Raw genomic sequence first — 24,394 nt, forward strand, 5'->3', positions numbered from 1 at the left:
TTAGTGTCTTCAAGAATTCATCGGCTTGTGGCCACACCATGACAATTGCTACTCTAATCATCACATTGTTTCATTATCTTCCCTAGTAAAATTTACTTCTGTCCCCATCTTATAAGGAGGCTGGTTAATGTATTTAGGCCTGTATGAATCATCTATGATAATATTTCCATTCAAGATCTTATCTGAGAAGAAACCACTTTCATTCTAAATAACCTTCTCAGGTGCCAGGAATTAGGGACTTAAATATTAGATTTATACCTTTTTGAAAACTTCTCTTATGACCCACAAATGCCAGTTATCCAATCCTTTCCTAAGCACTTAATTCATGCTATATTCATATTTATATTTCAGTTAACCTAATAATTTGCCTTATAGAGCATTGATGATCAAACTCACTGTGAAGATTCACCTAGCATCCTAAAGATAGCCTGTATGGAATTATATAGCAGATATACGAAGGGCTTAGGAATCTACCTTAATTAATTAATTTAAGTGTACAAATTTTAAGCAAACATCTCCAGAGAGTCTGATGCAGATTGTTTAAGAGCCTCTTCTTGATGGACATAGACACAGAAAAATGATTCTCCAGAAAGAATGGTCATTTAGGTATTTGGTTAAAGAGAAAAAAAATCATCACAATTTATAAATCACCACAGAATAAGTATTTCACAGTGGTCAAAGTCAGGCCTAAGGCATAAAATGAAGAGTAGAATAATGAAATTGTACTCCAGGTCAGGTTCATGTTAACCGGATGCATGGTAGCTTTTTTTGCCACCATAACAGAAGCATAAAAGGGTAACTTTTAGGCTATGAATATTTTCTTAAATCTTCCTATAGTAACATTTAAAACTACAGTTATTTTGTGACAGTGTGAAGTATACTTTAGATGTAAAAAACCAGGTTGATTTAAAAAGATCATAGGAATAAAATGGCATAACGAAAAGGATCCCACAGAGGCTAAAGGATTAGATTGTTAGTCCTGCTCATGGGAGACCTCCTCACAGACCCTGGGTCATGCCAGGAGCAGCAGTTAATCATTTAAGGAGAGAAATAGCCAACTTGGATATAATTAAGATATTCTGAAATTCTTGGAACCCCAAGACTCTCTAGCCCCACTGGCCATTATAATGGCCCATTCACCTTAGTTTTAAGTTACTAAGCCTCTGCATGGCCAAAACTGCTTCAGTTTGTTTTCAGTAGATTGTCACAGGCATGTTTCCACTTGGTAAATGGAGCTCATCTCACGTAATGATTTTAGAGTTTTGAAGAAATGTTTCCAAATCAATTGTGCATGTTTATGTAATTCAGCTAACCCTTTCAGACATCTTAAAATTTCTCTTTCCTCGTTCTAACAAATAATTCCTTGAGAATGTCCTTAAAAAGATAGAGAGACACTGGCCAACCTGGCCTACATTAAATTTTCTAATTGGGAAATTATGTGTTGTAATTGGGAAATTGTTTTCTCATTGGGAAAGCAAAAGGTTACAAGGCCATCAGTTAAGGCTACGTGGAAGAGAGAGTGATCAAGGCCGGTTGAAAAGCTACTTGTCTTTTTGTGAAGGCTTGACTACTGCAAAACATGGTTTTCATTGCTACAAAGACGGCATTTTCCTTTTCTTCTTCTTCTTCACATCAACTTAGTATATGAAATAGAAACTGAGGAAATAGCTGGCCTCCATGATTTACTTTCACTCATTTTTCTATCAGGTCCTATTAAAATTCTGCTAAGCGTCAGACCCGTTGCATTCTAATTTTAGCAAACACACCCTTTTCATTTTTTCTTGTTTCCATTCTGACACAATGAATATATTGAAAGACTTAGATCTTTGGAGGCGTACCTGAGGAGGTTTCCTTTGATTTGTTAACTGCTTTTGAAGAGCATAGATGCAGGCTCATGAGGCAGTGCTGGGAAAGCGGTGCCTGAGACACTGTTCTCAGTTCTCCGGGCCTCATCACTATGTAAATCACCAAACAGACCACAGAAGTCCCACCAGCAAAATAGGCAGAATGACATTCTCACCATTGCATATGGATGAAGCCATGGCTGATAAATCCCCTCCCTTCTCCACACACACTCTCTGGCTGCATTATTTATAGACTTCAAAATAGCAAGCTGACTCCTACAATAATTTGTTGGCACTATTCTCTTCCGTGTGTGTGTGTGTGTGTGTGTGTGTGTGTGTGTGTGTGTGTGTGTGTGTGTTTGTCTTTGAGCTGTACCCTGATTCTGCCATGCAAAGCATTTTGCTAGTTTCTTTTCCCTGATAATCAAACAGTTACTCCAGACTAGCAACAATCTCCTTAATTTTTTTTGTTCCTTCATAATTTTAGAAGTTAGAAGATCAGATGACGTTTCTCATTGTTTAATTTTTGTTCGTTTTTTTAAAAATTCAGCTGGGAAAGTAGTTTACATGCTTTTCCATGATATGTTTAATTTGAGATTTTTAAAGGGATGTTGTATTATCTAAACGTTTGGACAAATATGCTCAGTGGTGTTTAGTTCAAATTCTTCTTCCCTCAAGTCTTCTTTCCTGTTCCAAGGTTTATAACTACTAAAGATGTCCACAGAGACAGCAAAAAGTGGTTAAGCAAAATGTAAGGCAAAGCAAGGTGACTTTACCCCCTAGGAAGTCAGGAAAGGGAAAAAAGACTTTCTGTAACATTGACATGAAATTCATACAATGCCTCAACTAAGTAAAATGTGGCTTTTTAGGGTAGAAGTAGCCACTGGCGTGTTTTAGAGTAAGAGCCCAGGCCCCAGCAGCCCTAATAAACAAAGGTTAGGCACTGGGCCCCATTAACCAATCTTAGAGATGAATAATGATAAAAAGAACAATAGGACATGGCCACAGCTGGAAGAGAGGTTCAACAAAAGTGGTCTACTGACCTCAGTGTGTGTCTTTGGTCGTACTTACAGACTTTAGGTTTAAAATGAGGACAAGAGATCGGAGGGTTTAAACTGTTCTTGTCTAAGCATGGTCATCCATGGACCCATTACTACCTGTGCTCTCGCTTGTCCTCCACAGAGGCCTCATGAATTTGTAAGTTCTTTCCGTTAAGTATTTTGGGTATAGCCTCACTCTCACGGATAACTGTCATCATCTGTGGTGTCTGTAGGGATGACCTGTCCCATAAGGCTCTGCTCTTTGTGGAAGTCAAGGCTACTGCGGGTTTAGCACAATGAATTACATCTGTACCTTCAGCCATAAACAGGCATGAAATGAAAGCAGAAAGCCAGATTTTCATCCTGCTTCGATCTATCTATGGATCCCAGCAAGAAGCCAACGGTCATTAGCAAAAGCTGCTTGTAAGTGCTCTGTGCACAAGGATTGTCAACAAGACACTCAAGTTTCACTGAGGGACAACAGAATATATTAAGGTAAACTCAGAGGCTGAAAAGATGCTCAAGCTAAAAGTATTTTTAATAAGCTATTCAAAGAACAGAAGTATGGGGAGTGGGATGTGGGGGAGATGGAGAATAGGAAGAGAAGCTAGTTTCTTTTGCTTTTTAACAGCATGGGTACCATCACACCTGCCAGCAAGATTAAAGAAAACCTGACCCCTGTTTCTTTCCTATAATCTCTTCACACCACAGGACACGCTTGAATATCAGTTTTATTCCCCTCCTTTTTTTCTGTGTCTTTTACCAAAACACAGCTCTAAAATGTGCCCTTGAAATGTGGTGCCTTTCCTCTTTTCCACATTACTATTTTGTCTGTATATATATATTTTAACAAACAAGTTTAGTGGGAGAGTTTGAATTTGGTCCCAAGTTAACTTTGTACTATTGTCTTGATATACTTGCATGGCTATGAAAGTCTTTGTAAAACCAGCCTCCATTCCCACCTGAGTTGGATGGGAGAAGAAAGAGCTGGTGAGCGGACACAGTTCCTCAGTCATCAGATAAATATTGCAAAGCTGGAAACTTGCAACCTACTGTCAAGCCCCATTGAAAACGCACAGTTTCATCACCTCCCTTTTCCTCTTGTGTTATTGACACACAAGAGGATTGGATTTCACAATCCTGAGTTAAATTTAGGACAACTGATGGCCAGGTGATTCCTTTCCTATATGGGATAAGAATCACTCAGTAAGTCATCACCGCACTTTACTCCCTTCAGGTTATGCGGGAGCTCCATGAGGGCTATTTGCTAAACAAGGCTCAGATAGTTTATGTGATGTTTTGAATTTATATAACAAATTTCCTTGAAGAATATCCATTTATGTAGAGTGCTGAAGGTAATGTAAAACCAGAATTTTATTTTTATTTCCAAAATAGCACTGTTTTGAAGGCCAAGCCACAGACATTTGTCCCATTCAGTCTGTATTTTGGGAACATGAGATTTCTCTAATTCATTATAGTTGGTCTTTTTGCGTCCTCTAAGTAATGTAAGTGTATTTCTCTCTTTGTGCTGCTGGCTTATTTTCTCCTTAATTGCACACGTTCCAGAATTGAAGTTGACCACTCTGTGATATGCAGTTGAAAACTTGGATGTTATTTCCACAAATAAGTGCTCAAGGGAACCAGAGGAATAATTCTTTCCTGGGAAGCTGTTATGCTACTGTGCCAGAGACTGCTAACTTGTTCCCCTAGGGTCATCTTTCCCTTGAATATATATTCTTCGGTAAATGAAAGCTGAAAACTATCTTCACTGAGCCCTTTCTAAATTTCCTAATAATTCTTCTTCTGAAAGTAAACTTATTTATGAAGGTCTTGTTGAATTAACCTTCAGTAGTTTATTTAATGCAGCAGACCATGAAGCTCACTTTTAAATATATTATGAAGGTGATGCATGCAACTGGAAAAACGAAATGAAAAAAAAAAAGCCAAAGGCTACAGCTGAGGTCAGGGTAGAGAAGGGCATATGGGGAGAGATAAATAACACTAAAGACCAAACAAAACAGACATATAGGAGCCTAATGCGCTGGAAGCTTTACACACACACACACACACACACACACACACACACACACACACACACAGTTTTAAAATAGAGTTACCTATAACAGGGCACAGATATCCTTACTAGACAATAGAAGCTAATAAAAAATACCACAACCAGAAATAGGTCGCTTCTTTTGGAGTTTTTGGCCAATGAGGTCCCAGACATTGCAGGCTGCTGTCACAGCTCTTGGTTACCTTCTAGAACTTGATGCTGAAGACAGAACACAATAGTCATAGGTCATGGAGGAATCCAGTTGGCACAGACACAGAAGTTTCAGCCGTACTAGATGGCTTTCATAGTGCAGAAAGGTACTATGCACAGGACTGGAGGTGAAAGCAACAATCAGCCTTACTCAGCTGTGAGCCCTGTGAACTACCCCCAGACAGAAAATCCTGGAAAATGTTGAGCTGCTGGGAGAGTGAGAAGATGAAGTTTTCTTCATGAGAATAGTCCTGGTAAGGCATCCATGTTTCAGTGGAAGAGCACGCAGCCAAGAATATTCAGGCAGCACAAGTTGCTTTAAAGATTAGTTTTGGTTTGGTTTAGCGCCGTGGTAAAGCGTCATGGTCAAAATCAATTTGGGAAACAAAAGGGATACTTCATCTTATAAGTCTAAGGTGACTTTAGCTGAGACTTCCAGCAGTCGGGGGTTAAGGATCCTGAAGTAGCCACTTCCTGTAGCCAAGCGGAGACTTCCAGTGGAGGGAGGGGGACACCACCCATAAAACCTTCAACTCAAAATGTGTCTTGCCTGTGAGGAGTGTAGGGGTAAAAGTGGAGCAGATATTGAGAGAACGACAAACCAATGCCAGACCCAACTTGAGACCCACGTCACCCTTGTCACTATAGAACCAACCCTTGTCACTATAATTGGTACTCTGATGTGCTTGCAGACAGGAACCTAGCATGACTCTTTTCTGAGAGGCTTCATCCAGCAGCTGATGGAAACAGATGTGAGACCCACAGCCAAACAACAGGTGAAGCTTGAGGAGTTTTGTGGAAGGAGTGGGACGAAGGATCGAGGGAGCTGGAAGGGTCAAAGACACCACAAGACCTACAGTTTCAACTAACCTGGTCCCATGAGGGTTTACAGAGACTGAACCACCAACCGAAGAGTATGCATGGGCTGGACCTTGTCCCCCCAGCCCCCCACATATATAGCAGATGTGCAGCATGGTCAATAGAAACTTCTAGAAAACAGGAACTTGAAAGCAAGACCTGAGACAGAGGCCAGTGCTTAGAGGTGACACTACCCACAGTGACCTGGGTCTTTCCATATTAATCGTTAATCATTAATCAAAACAATACCCTACAGATTTGTCGACAGGCCAATTTTATAGAAACACTTTCTCTACTAAGACCCGTCTTCCCAGATTCATCTAGGTTTGTGCCAATTGGACATGAAACCAACCAGTACAGGGTTTTAAAAAAGGACAAAGCTGTTGATGAATAGAGAAGGGGGATGGATGTGTGAAAAGCTGGGAGAGAGGGTTAAATGTGTGTGAACTCTGTAAGACTAATAAACATGGGTGAAACTCTGTAAGACTAATAAAAATTAAAAAACAAAACAGAAGGCACTACATATTGAACTATTTAGAAAGAATCAACATTTACAGTTTGATTTATTCCTCCCCTGATTATATAAATATCCTCTCTTTCATTTTATGAATGATTTAATCTTTCTCTAGAAATTTAAATTAAGATAATTATATCACTTCCTCATTTTCTATCATCTCAAATACTTATGATACTCCCCTTAATGCATTTCAAATTGATTGCCTCTTTTTTGATTATTACACCCCCCCTCAAGAACTAACTATGCATTTTAATGATTATTCTTCATAAGGAACATTTTAGGGGTAGCTTTTTATGCATTTTAAGTTTATAAAAATTTATTTCAACAATTTCATGCTTAGTTATAAAATATGTTTTCTGTAATATCTCTATTTACTGTTGTTTCAGTTGATTATTTCCTTAAGATACATTTTTTTAGGATGAAAATTATTAGACAAAGACAAAAAGACACATACAAACAAACTCTGAGCACTGATGTGATGTGTATTTTCAAATGGTTTACTACTTGCCTTTTTCAACTTGCCTGGTAAGTTGTTTTCTTTCAGGTGATTCAGAAATCAGTAGTATCTTTCTTTCTTTTTTTAAAAAAGATTTATTTATTTATTATTATATATATATGCAATGTTCTGCCTGCATGTACACCTGCAGGCAAGAAGAAAGCATCAGATCACATTAGAGATTGTTGTGAGCCACCATGTGGTTGCTGGGAATTGAACTCAGGACATTTGGAAGAGCAGGCCATGCTCTTAACCACTGAGTCATCTCTCCAGCCCTGGTAGCATCTTTCTTGAAAGTACCTTTGCTGGCTCATTAACCACATCAAATGCTCTTAATTTGTGTACTGGTCGTTTTTAAAATTTCTGCGAGTATAGTTGATAGTTTTAAAATTCTGAGATACCAATTACAACTCATTTGCATATATACTTTATTTATTTTTTTAAAAGAAAAACTAAGCTGCTTGGTTAAGCCCTGCTATTTCACTTATTTGAACGTGGGGATGCCACTGTTCTCATCAAAGGCATTTATTAAATATGTGTCTCAGCACTAAGCCAGAACCATTAGCTGCCGTTCCATCACCGCAGGCATTTGGATGACTAATTGAAGGTCTTGGAGAGATACCTACAAGGCAATTATTTGTGTATTGCTCTACTGTAACTGAAGAAATCTTAATTGGAAAATGTGAAATGAATTAAAATGTAATGATTTCCAGTGTTTTCTTCCATTCCAAACTTATTCATAGAGTTAAGGATCCAAATATCTGAGAGGTAGAAGTTTGAAGGGCCCTAGTTCTGTGTTGAGCATTTGTGAGAAGACGAGCACAACACTTTAATGTTATACAAGGAAATTTTAATATAATAAGGTATAAAGCTGAACATTTCCAACCTTATTTTTTATTTGCCCCATTATTCATAAATGCACATATTTTCAGGGCATTACTTTTGCTTCTCTGCTTTTGTGCTTTTAAAATTTATGGCACGGGCTCATCTTTACTCTCGGTGCAGACACTCAGCTGTCAAGACTTGCGTTTTCCTCTTTGCATTCTTCCTGTCTGCCAGGATGTACAAGCTGTAGCGCTCGGTGCTTAGTGAGTCGTCACTCACTAGTGGGTTACTCAAGGAGACCACGAGGGCAATGGATATTACTCTCGTCAAGTCCTTGATGGATAACCTATTTCATTCAACCTGGTTTCTCTTCTGCATAAAGAGCAAACTGTTGTGTTCTCAGTAGTATGTAGCAGAATGCCCCAGTGTTTTTGCAACTGTTTAGCCATGATTAATGTCATCAGTAATGTCAGAATACCAAACTGAAAAGAACTTTATAATCTGACTCATTCCCAAAAGAGATAACAATAGACAGCAGGACACAGGAGATGGTAAAAGGCAAATATTTATGCTAAAACACTCCAGTGTCAATCACGTGTAGTTTCCAAATCATGTTTTTTAAAACTGTGGTAGTTTTTCTTTGGCTTGATTATGGTATTCGGGCTTCCTTCCCCTGGCGGTTATTGAACAGCCTTTTGAAGACAAAAAGAAAGGAAAATGGCACAAGTCCAGTCGATTAGGAAGAACATTTATGTGGCTTAGCTAAAGCCTTTCAAAGACTGGCTACTTGAATCTTTCAGTTCTCTGAATTTTCCTGGTGTTTAGTTCTCCAGCTGTGGAGCATAGCCAACACGCAGACACACATAAGTTTTTCCAAGCTTTTAAAATATAGATTTCTAAAATGAGATGTTTTCTTCTTGTCCTTCAGTATGGTGACTATGTTTAAAAAACACATAAATTCCAACAGCAGAAGAGACTTAAAATCAGAAAAGGAGAGAAGCAGACTGGTGAATATTTATCTTTCCATATTTTTCACTCTTTGGCAGCATGGACTTGCACAGAGGCCAAGTCATTGTATTTCTGCAAGTTACCCTGACTATGTAGAAGAATCCCAAATTGATTTCTGAGAAATAAAAAAAATTAGAAGAACATATTGATACGAAATAATTATTTAATAAAAGGAATATTTTCTATTATCACAAATAATACGTACTATATAATGTTCTGGATTCTAGTCTTGGAGTTTGCATTGAACAACAATTATGTTTAATTACAGCTTGGTCTACAAAGATATTTCATAATAAATAACCCCTTGTTGGAGTGAAAATAAAATATGGCATAGTACTACAGTCCTAATAAAAAAAGTTCTTTAATTCAGGAGAGAATATTGTAGACTAATTGATCAAATTCAACAAGAGAAATATATATGCACAGACTAGTTAACTTGTGTAGCCTAGTTTATAAAGACAGAAAAAGTTGATGAGACCGTTCTATAATGCAGGCTACTCTAACTTTTCTATCCACGTCCAACTCATTCTTCTGAGAGACTTTTATTTGCTCAAACTTAGTCACTTCAGTCACCACCATCCAGAAGCCCAGCCACAGGTCTTTTCTCATTTTTTTGTTTTGTTTTTTGTTTTTGTTTTTTTTCTTTTTGTTTTGCCTCTTCATTGAACCCCCTTTTCCTATCTTTTTCACCATTTAAGTCCACTGAATGTTTATGTTGGTCACTATATGACTTGGGCTACATTGTCTAATTTCTCATTTTCATGGGATTCTTTTTTCCACTGATTATCAAGAAGTCTTGTGAGATGTGAGAGATTCATCTTGTGGCCTGCCCATTCAACGTTCCTCTTGAAGTTGAGGTTGGAAAACCAGTCTTGAGGGATGAGTAGAGACTGGCAATGACTAGTGTTGTTACCTTTTGTTCGTTTGTTGACAGTAGGTAGCTAGAATGCTTTAGGCCAAGAGAGCAATATCTGAGGAAGTTGAAGGATACAAAGTATTAATGCTTTTCTCTTTAGAAAACTCCCTGCTGAAAAGGAGTTATCACAGCAGAATTTCAAGGTAAAGTGGAAGGGGTGGATGACGGAATGTTTCAGACTTGTGCTTTGAAAAGCCTAAAACAATGTTACCGATTATGACCATCATGTAAAACTTTGACCTCCAAACACTACTTTTAGGGGAACTATTGCTTGTACAAAAAAAATCTGTTTAGTGTTGTTTTCTCATGCTTGGCTAAGGTCTAGAGTTGTGAACAAATGGCTCCTATTGGAAATTCACCAAAATGTGTGTCTCCTGCTACCTTTCTTTAGGTTCACCAAGAAGTTTTGTTTACATAACTGCCCTGAATCATTATAACCCAAATAGGAGTAAGAAGAGTTCGGAGTGGGGGACATTGTAGTCCTTTCAGAGATGCGGTATTTGTGAGGAAAAGCTGTCCCTGTGATAGCCCAAGAGTCACAAGTGTGGACATCTAAGTTAAGAAGTCAGACTACTTACTCCCCAGCTGGAAGTCCTGATTGATGGATCAGAAAGAGATGAGATATTAAGAACAGACTGTCAGGTAGCAAACAAAACAAGCAAGCAAGCAAGCAAGCAAGCAAGCAAGCAAGCAAGCAAGCAAGCAAGCAAGCAAATAAAAACCTTGGAAATACTGTCTTCTAGGTTCTTGGAGCCAGAGATACCAGACAGCGAGTGAATGGTAGATGATCTTACCTGGGTGACAAGTGATGTGTTTCACTAGAGAAAGGCAATATGACACTACTATCTGTGAGTATGTAATTGGAGCCAGACAAGACCTAATAGGTGATATGCCCAAATGATGTTACCCTCATTTTATAAGGCTTGATTGCTTTCATTTCATTGGTCAGCATCACCATGTGGGCACACCTTGAGTAGAGTAGAATCGACTGTTGGTGAGTGTTGTTCATTGCTCACCTTACCATTCCTATTACTACACAGATGAAAGTTCTGCATGAATATAGCCCAGGAGATTGAGGGACTCTGCATTCGTATCCCGTCCCTTTCCTCTTCCAGTTCTGGGACAAAAGTGCAGATACAGGAACCATATGAAGGCTCATAACTACTTATACATTTACTGCAATGATCAAAACCTCCTCAATCAAGTGTATACATGTATAGTATAAAAATGAAAAATCCTATTTACTCATTAGTGAGAGAACAGATTAATAAAATATGTTGCAGTAGTCTTAAAGCCAAACATTTTAGAATATAGAAAAGTCATACATTTCAGTTTCTATGAAAGTGAAAACAGTATAACTGAAGTGATCTCAGTGTACCAAGACTTATGTAAGATTAAACATATATAACCCTCAAATCATTTATTATGAGTTTGTAGATGGTTATATAATATATGCATGCACATATATAAATTAAAGATGGGCCGAAAGAATGTATTACATAAATTATATTGCTCAATTCTTATGAGAAAGGGGATAATAGAACTGTAGCTGTGAGTAGAAGGGAGATAAATCATGCCTCAAATGTGTTTATTCATTGGTTAATTTAATAAAAAACTTTTACATAAATGTGACAATGAATATACCCTTGAGTTTATTATAGTAGTAATGTATGCTTTAATCTAATTACTGTTTGTATCTTTCTCTGTTTTTGTGATTAATAAAAATTATGTAAATTACAGTGCATTAAAGAGAAAAATATTACATATAAAGTGTAGCCTCAACTCCTTGTTTCCCCTTGATGAGGCAGATCACGTGTGTATTCCCTTGTTCCTGTGAGGAACGTCGCCAGGATTAATATTTATGTAATGCTTATTATATGTCATGAGTCAGTTTCCAGTTTTTCTAATTAGCTCATGAATGTCTTGATTAGCATGATTTTCATGTTGCATCAAATTGAAGCTTTATTTTACAGGTGGATAAAGCTAAGAACTTGCATGGGAAGCATTCAGGTTCTGATTTTAATGCTTTCTTGTTTGACAGTGTGGAGTTTTACTATCTCTTTGAGTCTTAGTTTTCTTACTAGTTAAAAGAGAAAATATCACCCCTGTTACCCTCAGGACTGCTACCAAACAATATTGCCTATAAGTAAAATACATTAATATCTTCCCAGCAACATTACATATTCATTTCTGAATCAGTTTTATTATTAAAGAAATATTATTAAGGGAAGGACTAGTGAAGTAAGAATACAGACAAAAAATTTCTATTCCAATGTATTTAATGCTTACAAAAATACACAAAGCTAAGAAAATGGTAACTTGGCTCTTTTTTTCTTCAGTGTTTAAAGGTAAAGCAAAATTATGCATTTGAAATTATTTTCAACCTATAGCTATATAATCAATTAATAATTGATGTAAAAACATAAAATTAGGATCTTCTAATATTTTTCTAAGAAAAGTATATCAAGTAAATACATAAATAAAGTTATGTCCTTTAGGAATATCTAAATAAAATCAATTTATCCCTTTAAAACTGCTTTTGAAATTTAATCTAAAATGAAAGATTAAATAAAAAGTTTTCAGTTGTATAATGAGGACCACATTCTTTCCATACAAGAATGTGTTTATTTAATTATTTTGTAAATCAATTTTATAATGCAAAAGACCTGGAGACAGAGAAGTTGACAATTTTGTTTCTTATGAAAACCCAGATGTATTTTTCCAATGGAGACATTAATTTATTAATAATCATGAGGCTCATAGTTGAGTTTTTATAATCTGCATAAAAGTGACTAACAGTAACTGTAAACCCATCTTATTTTTATGTCTGCAGTTAGCAAACCACTTTAGTAATGTTGTCCTGTGATTTACATATTTACATAGATTATAAGAGTGCAAACACATTGGAGCTTTGGGTGCATCATGGAATTACTGTTTTTGTTTCATTCTGTCTTGAATATTCATTTGCATTTCTACTACTTTGTAAACTCTGAAAGCAGGCAGCTGAAATCCTAACTTCTGAAATACAGTGCTGAACTACCACCATAATACTTACTGTAGACCATCTCTCTTTGTTCTATCACCTATCTACATTTATCTGTCATCTATGTATCTATCTATGTATCTACCTATTTCTCTATTCTCTATCTATCTATCTATCTATTTCTCTATTATCTATCTATCTATCTATCTATCTATCTATCTATCATCTAACTATTTATCAGCTGTCTCTATCATCTATTTACCAACTAACTCTATTACCTATGAATCATCCATCTATATATATATATATATATATCTATCATCTATGTATTATCTGTTTATCTATCTATATCATCTATCTATCTATCTATCTATCTATCTATCTATCTGTCTATCTATCTATTATCTATCTATATACCATCTACCTATGTATCATCTATTTACCTATGCATTATCTATCTATATCTATCTATAATCTATGTGTTATCTAGCTGTTTATCTATCTATCTATCTATCTATCTATCTATCTATCTATCTATCTATCTAATCTCCCCAAATATGACACTCTCATGTAATTCTAATATTATTAAATTTACTAATAGGTAATTTTATGCATGTACTTAATGCATATGTACAACTTTCACCCTCATCTCCCTACAAGTGCTCTCAGATATCACTCTTTCTTGGTCTCTACAACATTTTTGAACAGTGCAGTAGAAATTTAGGTGAACAGTAGCCTATAATATAAAGTTAGCTCCATTGAAGAAAAGCAATATTAATCGGTAAATAGGTTGGTTGAGTTTAGTTCCAGAACAACCAAGTTTGGTTTGGTGAATAATGGGAAGATTGATGCAGATGTTACACAGAGGATCACACAAATCCTTGATAAACAAGGACAACAAAAGCTACATTCAGAGTTATACATAACAAAAATATTTAAGGATGTTTCATTGGTCAACTAAAAGATTACAAATGGTTTTTATATTCATTGTTGATGCATTTTCAGTTTAAAAATGGGTATAAATGCAAAAAGTTTTATAGTCAGAAAAATAAATCAAGACAGATATTCAGTGTGTTCAAATTACCTTTAAAAAACCCATGAAGTACTGCATTAAAATCTTTAAGGGCATAATTGTAAAGAACATAAAAAATTTAAAACCCAAACTAAGGGATGGTTAAGTAATGCATATCCTAGAAATTAAAAACAACTACAGCATCCTATATCAATAGGGAATATTTAATTTTTAATGTTAAATAAATTTTCAGTGTAGAACTGAATGCATTATACTATGAGGAACAAAATGAAGTATGTTAAAATGCTAACTGCATTGTATAGCATTATATGTATTTCTACCACTTTACTTTTATTATATTACTTTTATAAGAGTATCCAGTTGTATTAATAGTGTACGTAAACATTCAGGTGTCAAGATACCAATAAGTAGTATTTTTAATAAGATGGAAAGTAATTCATATACTTTTAGGCAAAAAATATACTAAGAAGTTTACCAAAATTTATTATTTACGACACAGGTGTTGGCAAACTCTCAATCATGGGCTCATTTGTAAGGCTGAGTTGCTACGGCTTACTTAGTATAATTACTCGTTCCTCGTAGGGCCACTGCACAGTCCATTAATCTAATAATGCTGGTTTCTCACCTTGATTTTTTAATGAAAGGATTTTCGCAGGGGCATGTGAAGTACAAGCACATGTGACTTTGTACTTTCTCAGTGAAACTCAGACAGAATAATTTAACGGGCCAAAGAGGCAGTTAGTCAAGTCAGGTGACTTACACTGGAAGAGCTGCTTTCGCCTTGTCTAGCAGCCTTTGCAGTCCGTAAGGGAGACTAGAAATGCTAGACAGCTTCAAACAGAGCTCCAGCTTTTGTAACCAGTGGGTATCAACTGTGCAGTGAAATCTGTATATGAGTGAGGTGCTCTCTCTCTCTCTCTCTCTCTCTCTCTCTGCTATGTATATATGAACTGACACATGCATTTCTGTGCTTTTGTGTGAAGGCAAAATTATCACCTTGGAAGCAATTCCTCCTGTACTGTCCAGCATTGTTTGCAAGACAAGCATTTTGCTGACCCAGCCACCTCTGAACCCGTATCCTATATTCTTTTCATTATTTCAAAAGGCTGTGAATATCGCCATAGTTGATGATATTTTTAAACAATATTTTGTTCTATTAGGACGTAGTAAGAGTTTTTTTTTCTTCAACACTACGTATAGTTAGGGTGACCTACCAGCTTAGTATAGACCCAGCCTCAATTTGTCCTCTGGATGCACTTAAAGTCACATTTTATTTTGTTTATGAAGTCAATAGCACTTGAAAGATGAAGGCTCAACAGCAATTGAAAAGGTAGCTAGTAAGTATATTTTCTCCACCCTCCTGGGTCATTCTTAGCGAAGGCTTTTTTTTTTCCAGTTACACTTTACTACTTACGCATGCATAAACGGAAAGACCCTAGTATAAAATCAGGTCTACTAAGATATGCTCTGCAATATATTAAAACCTATAATTGATGGGCCAAATCATGCTTCAATAATGGCTCTTATTTTACAGGGCACTTCTAGAGAGCTGCAGAGTTAAAGTTCTGCCACCATCAGTCATCATTCTGGTTAATGTCACGTGAAGTTTCCATCACAAGTTGCAGAGAAGATTTGTAGCTGGACAAGGACTCCATTTCTGGAAGTTTATTTCCAGGACCTGAACTACTTGGGTAACACTGAAGCTTGACAAGCAGCTAAAGGAACTTGTATCCAGAAGATGTATTATTACCAAAAAAAAAAAAAAAAAATGAAGCTTTCTAAACAGAAATGATTCCTGTGACAATGAATGAATGAATGAATGAATGAATGAGATGGAATGGCAGTATATAGATTTTTCTGTGTTGGAAAGTATTTACTTATTTGTGCTTGTGTTCATATGTGTATGTAAGTTCTTGTGTCTGTGCTAGTACATGTGATTTCTAAGAGGGCAGAGGTGACCATTCAGTGTTGTCCTCTATAACTGTTGCCATTCATCATCTACTGGGTGGCCTGGGTTTCACGTCCTGGGTGCTGGTCCAGGTGCTGCTTGTTTCTAGATGAGAACAGACAGACCTTGAGGTCAAAGATCCTGTTTCTTGCTCAGGGGTGGCTTAGAGCACTCAGAGCAAGGCCTGAGCACTAAACAAGGCTCCTGATCTTGCCTGGTCAGGTGGGACACTGAGTTTTCTAATGAGCATTAAAGTTAGTTCTTTTTGAATTAGATTGTTGGTATTAGAAGACAGGGGAAACTCTGGTGTTTCACAAACCAAAAGTGTTACAATCCATTTGTTAAGATGCTGTGCTTAGCACAGGAGAGGAAGCAGGCAGATGCCAAAAATTGGCCAGAAGGCAGGTCCTGTGAGACACAGGGCACCAGTGGCCAGTACCAAGCTAGAGGCACTAATGAAGTGGGCTTCAGCAGCTGTCAAGGCAGCCCCTCATAACTACCTTGACTGGGCAGTCCATTGGAGATTCGTTCTCAGAATAAATGCAGTCTTAGTCGGTCATGGTAGAGGAATGGCACAAGTATGAGGGAGAGCAAGATAGCCAACCTTTATTTGTGAATCAAGGATTTATAAATGTTGGTCAGTGGGGAGGAGTTTGTGAGTGAATGTGTCTGATTTGATAGGGCTACAGATTGCAGGACATTTGATTTATATGCAGGGGTACAGTTCCTCATTTACATACAGTAGCATGAGGTCCTATCACAAGAAGGAGAACACAATACTTAATTATCCTATGGGGGGGGAAGAACTTTCAGGTATGATTAAAGATCTCCTTAGCATAGGATTAGGTATTTCCATGAATCCTCAGGTTCCATCAGGAAAAGGGTGGGCCTGTAATCTTCCCTGAAGGCTATGTGATGTTCCTTAGGAAGCCTCTCAGTTGGCTATCCAGAAATGCCAGACTTTGCCTTAAAGAGCAGGGTTCCACAATTGTCTTGTTTTTGAGTTAACCCATCCAGCTTCTTATTTGGATGCTAGGGATTCAAACTTATGCTTGTCCAGAAAGCGCATTACTCATCAGACGTCTCCCTTTCCCATTTATTGAATTTTTAATACATATATTTGCCCTGGAAAGAAAAATGTTCATAATATCTACTGTAGTCCTCAGCATGCATCAAGAAAACACTGAAGATATTAATGTTATAACCAATAAAATGCAAAGAGACACAAAATGAAGAGGTGTAGACCTATAAAGGGGAAACCAACTGCCAAATAACACTGTCCTCATGTGGTGGCAATTTGTGGACACGCCCCTATAGCTAAGCACTGTGGGAATCACCATCCAGCTGGTGTAAGTCTCCTAATAGGCCAGTTTAACCACTGTGAATCATATTACCAGCAGTGCTTAAGGGGACAGTCATGCCTGCCCGAGACTTCTGTGTGTAGCTAAGCAAAAGGAAGGCTAGTTGATGCAAATAGGAGTGTGGATACTTGATTGGCCAGAAGACTTTATTTGGCAGCCAGAAACCTTCAGTTTTATCCTGGATGTCAGCCTTTATGATTTTTTTCCTGACAATAATTTGCCTTTTACAGAAGGGCAGAGATTGAGGGAATGTCCTACTAATTCCTGGCCACACCATGCAAGAGAGCCAACCCGTGACACCATTAAAGATGCTCTGCTATGATTGTAGATGGAAAACTTACACGACTGTCCTCTGAGAGTCCCCACTCAGCAAGGAATTGAAGCAAACGCTGAGACTCACAACCAAACAATGGGCAGAGCACAGAGATCCTTGCTGAAGACCCGGAGGAAGGATAGAAGGACATGGATGGAGCAGCAGCTCCACAAGAAGACCAGCAGAGCCAACTAACTTGGTCCCAGCGGGGCTTGGGGAGTCTGATACACCAACTAAGGACCATGAATGCACTGGGCCTAGGCCCCCTTTAGATATATACCCAATGGGCAGCTTGGTCTTTATGTGGGTCCCCTAGTAAAGAAAGCAGGTACTGTCTCTGACAAGGACTTTATTGCATGCTTTTTGATCACTTCCCCCTGGCTGGGCTTCCTTGCCAAGCCACTGTGGTAGAGGATGTGCTCAGTCCTGATGTGACTTGACAGGCAGGATGGGTAGAAGAGGGCCTTCCCTTTGCTGAGGTATAGCAAAGGGGGGTTGGGGGAGAGGGAGGGAAGAGAGGAGGGAGGGGATTTCGATTAGGAAGTAAATTGAATAAATAAATTAATCAATATAAAAAAACAAAAACAAAAAATTTGCCTCTTGCAGCAAAATCTCATCAGTGGTTATGTTATTGAGGATGAGTTGAGATGGATATGGAATAGAATTGCTTATTTGCCCACTTTACCAGAAATCTGAAGATCTATAGTGGACGTGAAAGTCTAATTCTTTAAAATAATAAAAAAGATAATGAAATTACAAAATACACATGAAACAAAAATATTACTGAGTTTATAGTTATGGCTTTAGTGGGTTATCCAATTAAAAAAGTCAGAAGCACTTCTTAAGGTTAGAGATAGTAAAAACTTGTTTTGGGGAAAAATGTATTCACGAAGTAATAAATTATATAAAGGAAGAGCGTATATGAAAAATATTCACGATAGAATGAGAATTATAGTTGTGGAAAATACTTATTTATACTGAAAGACTGAATAATATTAAGATGATAACTCAGTAAATTAAGAGACAAAGCTATCCACTGCAAAATTGAGAATTGCCTAATATTCCATAGCTCAGAAAATAAAAATTCAGTCTCAAAATAAATGAACCTAAGATTCTCTGAGGACCTGTTTAAAGTGAAGGATTCAGGAGATGGATGTTTAGGTTATTTTGTGTTCTTGGCACTGAAACTGTCATCATTCTTAAAGCCATGTGACATTTGTATAATTGTCAAAATTATCATGAATACATAGACTCATATTTCTATGTAAACAACATAAAACCAGACACACTAAATCTGTTAGAAGGAAAAGTGGGGAAGAGCTTTGAACTCATTTGCACAGGAGACAACTTCCTGAATAGAACACCAACAGCTCAGGCTCCAAGGTCAACAATTAATAAGTAGGACCTCATGAAACTCAAAAGCTTCTGTAAGGCAAAGGACACTGTCAACAGAACAAAATGACAAATTACAGACTGGGAGAAGATCTTCACCAACGCTACATCCGACAAAGGGCTGATCTCCAAAATGTATAAAGAACTCAAGCAACTAAACTCCACCAAACCTAATAATCCAATTAAAAAATAGGATACAGAGCTATATAGCAAATTCTCAACAGAGGAATATCGAATGGCTGAGAAACACTTAAAGAAATGCTCAAGGTCCTTAGTCATCATGGAAATGCAAATCAAAATGACTATGAAATTCCACTTTACACCTATTACACACCTCCATTGCTGGTGGGTGTGCAACTTTGGAAGTCAAACTGATGCTTTTGCAGAAAATTAGGAATAGTGCTATCTCAAAACTCATCCATTCCTCTCCTGGGCTTATACCGGAAAATATTCCAACATTCAACAAGAACGTATGCTCAACCATGGTCATAACAGCTTTATTCATAATAACCAGAATCTTGACATAACTTAGATGTCCATCAGCTGAAGAATGGATAAAGAAACCGTGGTACGTTTATACAATGGAATACTATTTTAGCTATCAAAACCAAGGAAATCTTGAAATTTGCAGGCAAATGGTTGGAATTGGAAAAGATTATTCTGAGTGAGGTAACCCAGACTCAGAAAGACACGCATGGTATATACTCACTTATAAGTGGATATTAGCCCAACAAAGAAGTCCTCTGAGAAACTCCACCCAGCAGTGGTTCTGGACAGATACTGGGACTTGCAGCTGGACCCTGGGTAGAGAGCTGAGAGTTGTATGGAAGAGTGGTGGTGGTGGTCCTGAGGATGGAAGGACCTGGAGGGGTTAGGAAGTCCACAGGGAGACCACCAAGGCCAGTGGATCTGGGCCCAGGGGGCCTGCACAAACTGATGCATCAACCAAGGAGGACACACGCAGAGTATCTGGATCCCCTGTTCAGATGTGGCTCATGGACAGCTCATTCTCCATGTTTGTGTTTAGGGGGTAGAGAGGGGACTGCCTCTGACATAAATTCTGGTGCCTGTGATTTGATCACTGCCCCTTGGCAGGGAGGCCTTGAGGACACACAGAGGAAGGGGATGTAGGCTACCCTGATTAGCCCCTCACCTCATCAGAGGCCTAGGTGAGGGGAATAGGGTGGAAGAGGGAGGGAAGGTGGGAACGGGAAGATAAGAGTGAGGGGATAACAATTGGGATGTAATGTGAATAAATTATAATAAATAAACTAATTTTAAAAAAGAAAAAATTATGATTAATTTTAAAAGTTGTTTTTGTGAAGAAATGATGCTTTAAAATTTGACTGTCTATAAAAATGGAGCAAAAAATTTCATGGCTTAAATACTATATAGTTCAGCATTTTTTGATGGGAGGTTTGAAATGATGTGATAGGATGGTAGACAATAGCTGTATGCTATAAACTATGTGTCTTGTGTTTTTTGTTTTTATTTTTGTTTTGTAGAACAATTTTAAAAAAGATTTATTATTTCTTTATTTATTATGTATGCAGTGCTCTGCTTGCTTGTACCCTTGCAGGCCAGAAGAGGACATCAGATCACATTACAGATGGTAGTGAGCCACATTATAGGTGGTTGCTAGGAATTGAACTCAGGACCTCTGGTAGAGCAGTCAGTGCTCTTAACCACTGAGGCATCTCTCCAGCCCGCCACTTTTGTAGAACAATTTAGACAGAGAAGCCAATGTACTACTAAAAGTTGGTTTTGAAAACAGTGGAGTGGCATGTTCCAATAGATTATGATGATGTTGTTTTAAGAATCATAAATTATACAGTTAGTGGCATTCAAGGGTAATAAGTTTATTCTATAGTAAGTAAGCATTCCATGTGACTCAATTGCTTTTAACCATATTTTATACAAGTTTGTGTGTCAGTAGAATAATCTTTTTGTTTGGTAGAGATGCTAATATTTGATACTGAAAATTGGTCTATTTTTGACAGATAATTGCACTAAACTAATGCTGGTAGAGATGGCAAAAATGATCATTGACAGATATGGCCCAAGAGTTGATCATTGCTTGGCATGCAGCCCAGTTAACAGAAACAAGGCTTCACACAGGTAAAATAAGACTCTTGTGCATCCAATAAGGAACATTTTCTAACAACTTTGGAGTTCTTTTCTTTGAACTTCTTCTGTCTCCCAAGGTCTTAATGCTTCATGTGCAATAGATTTCCAACAGAAGCATGTTTAATTGGATGGATCAAGTAGGCTTTCATTATTTTTACCCTCAGGGGGTATAGAACATTACAATTAACGGCCACACTACTTTGATCAAGGGTTCAGAATATTTTTTAACACAACAATAGTAGTAATTATCACCATTGAGTTTGGTAGTATTCAATGTGACATTTGAGTGATTGGTTGTAGATTAATCACAACCTTATGGGAATAGACACAGTGATGAACCTAGTGAAGGGCCAAACTCTTGTATCTCTTCTCTACTGATAGAGCTGCAGGCTTGCAACATTGTACATTCATAGTGGAAGCATACTAGATATGAGCAATATCTTTTCATAGATGAAGAAAATGATGCTTATTGTCCAATGACCAAATTCAGACATTTTAAAGCAGTATGCATAGCCTTTAAAAAATCTGTTACAAGACTTTGAAACTGTCTTTTCCACATCTAATCCAAACTTCTCCCCACATTTTCAGTGGCAACTTAAAATTAAGCTAAGGATATGGGGCCATTTTTCCTGTTTATAATTGTAACCAGTAATCATTTTGGGTAGAAATTAGCTCTTGTATTAAAAACCACTTACAGTTATTAAAAACAATGTCCTTGTCAAGGCAAACATGCTTTAAGACAAGGCGAAAAGGCATCTTCTAGCTTGTACACCAGAAGTAAAAGTGGACACAGCACAGGCAGGGGAAGACACCCGGAGGGAGCCACTACATTGAGCAATTGCGTGGTGGAGAGATGAAAGAGAAAGAGAAGCAGAAGGGTTTGAGCACTATGAAGAGGCAGAACTGGAGACCCCAGCGTGGAGAGGAATAGCCTGATGTGAGTAGCCAGCCCTGCTGCCCGAGGCCATGGTAAAGTCCTAGGTTGTGCTGCAGCTGAGGGCCATGTCTGTGTCGGTGGGTAGGAAGCAGCATGGCTCTCTGTCGATCTTCTGGGCTCATATTACTGCTAAAGACCATGTGTATGTCCCTGTGGTAGGCTGCTTCCTGGGACAATGCTACTGTCTAAGGGCTGTGCAGAGCTGGCCCTGGCCCTCACTCGCTGCAGCATTGCGGACAGCAGCCCTGAACCTCCTCTGGGCAGTACAGTAGAGCTGGTCCAGGTGGCTGGGTAGGAAGGGCTATGTGAGGGAGCCCCAAGAGTGTGAGTGCCTCCCCTGCAGCCCGCCTCTGCCAATCCCCCCTCCCCCGCCACTCTCCAGGAGGGAGAGCTGGCCCTGGGGGCTCAGATGAGCACCTGGCCTAGCTCCTTGCTAGCTGTAGCACTCTGAGAATGGCCTCTGCACCCCTACTGAGCAGCTTAGTAGAGCTGGCTCTGGTGGTATTGGTTGGTTGTGACACACCCTGAAGCCATGAGAGCAAAGAACTGATCCTGCCTCCTGCTGGCTAAGGCATTAGTGAGCCAGTTGCAGCAGTGCTGGAGAGAGCTCCAGCTGGTCTTGAGGGTGTGGGAGAGCTTGAAGGTTGACCAACTCAGCTACTACCCAGCCTCAGATCTAGGCCTTAGAGTTGGCCCACCTCAACATCTACCTCATCTATGAACTGCTAGAGCACATGAAAGGGCAGATCCAATGCTGCATTCTACGACATAGGGAAACCGTAGGATATCTGAGAGGAGTCTCGGTGAAGATCCAGTATTGATAGTGTGGCAGAAGCCAGAGGCCTTAAACCAGATCAATGACTCATGGCTATGAACATTTTCAAGTAAAGATATGTGGATAAAATGGTATACTGTGAAACACACTGTGACACACTACACATCCAATGATGTGAGAGGTTTTTGTTGTTTGTTTGTTTGTTTGTTTTTGTTTAGTTTAGTTTAGTTTTAAATTTTGTGTTGTGTGTCTGTAGGGAGAGGTTACAAGGGCAGAACAGGGGAGACAAGTGGACCAGGAAGTGAGTTGGATGAGGATCCCTGATGTGAAAGTTACAAGGAAGCAATAAAAAGATTAAAAGAGTAAAAATGTTTGAAGCTCTCAAGAAGAAGCTTCCCAATAAGGATGGAGGAGCAGGGAAGTAAAATGACTCAAGCTCTTCGGGAACTCTTGGATATTTCTTGCCCTAAGATGAATTACCTCAAAACAAGTATCTGAGGAAAATAAACTCTATATTGTTTAGCCAATATTTTGTATTATTGTTTATATTTAACAAACTCAAGATGTCACTTTGATTATGTAACTTACTCACATGGGCTTGGAATAAACAAGTTATGATAATGTGGCAGAGTATGTGAAAGGGATTCAAGCTTAGAAGCTTTTTTTTTAAAGTAATATGGATGTGAATAGTTTTAGAAGGTGAAGTTTTTAACTCACAACTTTGAAGAACATCTTGTCCTATCTGAAGATTCTTCAGTTGTTCAAAGAACGTGACTCTTTCTCTGCAAGATTATTTCTCAGAGACCTAACATTCACAGAGGGATTATTAAACTTGTTACTTTCTTTTGATATCTAAAGTACATAGGTTTTCTACTGTTACCAGGAGATTGGGATAGTTGTGAGGACATCTTATTGGGACTCTAGGTGAGAGAAGTATGGGAGAATAGGGAAACAGAAGGATCCAGAGGGCCCTAGAAACCTACAAGAAGAACATCATGATGGGCGGATCAGGGCCCAGGGGTTCTGCTCAAACTACTGCACCAAGCAAGGACAATACTTGCAGTAAACATTGAACTCCTTCTCAGATCTAGCCAATGGACAGGAGATTCTCCACCGTTGAGTGGAGAGCGGGCACTGACTCAGATGCAAACTCTGGTGCCTGGTATTTGAACACTTCCTCGTGGTGGGGACGCCTGGTGGCACTCAGAGAAAGAATAAGCAGGCTACCAAGACGAGATTTCATAGCCTATGACCATTTAGTGGGGGAGGAGGTGCCCCTAGGTCACAGACCTAGGGAAGGGGAATAGGGGGAAAGCGGGAGGGAGGGAGGGAGGAAGGAATGGTAGGATACAAGGTATGGGATGACAATTGAGATGTAATATGAATAAATTAAGTAAATAAAAAATAATATGTAATATCTATATTCCAAGGATCAGAAACCTGATTGATTTACATTCAGCTTCTACCAAGACAAAAACTAAGAACTGTATTTGAGGCGATGTGTTTTTAAAAGGTGACATACAACATACTGCTGACCTGTTTTTCAAGGTTCTCAGAAAGTGCTCTCTTTCCGTGGAGTTAAATACAGTAATCAAAATGAGTGTGGTAGGACTTCAAGGCCTTAGGTTCTACAAGGAAGTCAGATTTCAGCTACCTGGCTTCTACACAATATTGTTAGGGATCAAGAAAAACAGTAATTATTATTTATTTAATTTGTACTAAGTACTTGACATATTCATTTTACCCACAATACGCTGG

At 38.2% G+C, this 24,394-nt stretch overlaps 1 protein-coding gene and 1 long non-coding RNA gene across 4 annotated transcripts in view; one reads left to right on the plus strand and one right to left on the minus strand.

Moving 5' to 3' along the window:
• GALNTL6 (polypeptide N-acetylgalactosaminyltransferase like 6) overlaps positions 1–24,394 on the minus strand; it is a 1,047,269-nt gene that overhangs the window by 207,294 nt on the left and 815,581 nt on the right. The window lies entirely within an intron of this gene.
• Positions 14,586–17,856, plus strand: LOC311584482. Its single transcript, XR_014774905.1, has 3 exons — positions 14,586–14,644; positions 15,318–15,474; positions 17,421–17,856. It is a non-coding gene; the product is annotated as an uncharacterized lncRNA (long non-coding RNA).

The sequence above is a fragment of the Acomys minous genome (genome assembly GCF_964271855.1).
Source record: "Acomys minous genome assembly, chromosome: 15".
Lineage (NCBI taxonomy): Eukaryota > Metazoa > Chordata > Mammalia > Rodentia > Muridae > Acomys > Acomys minous.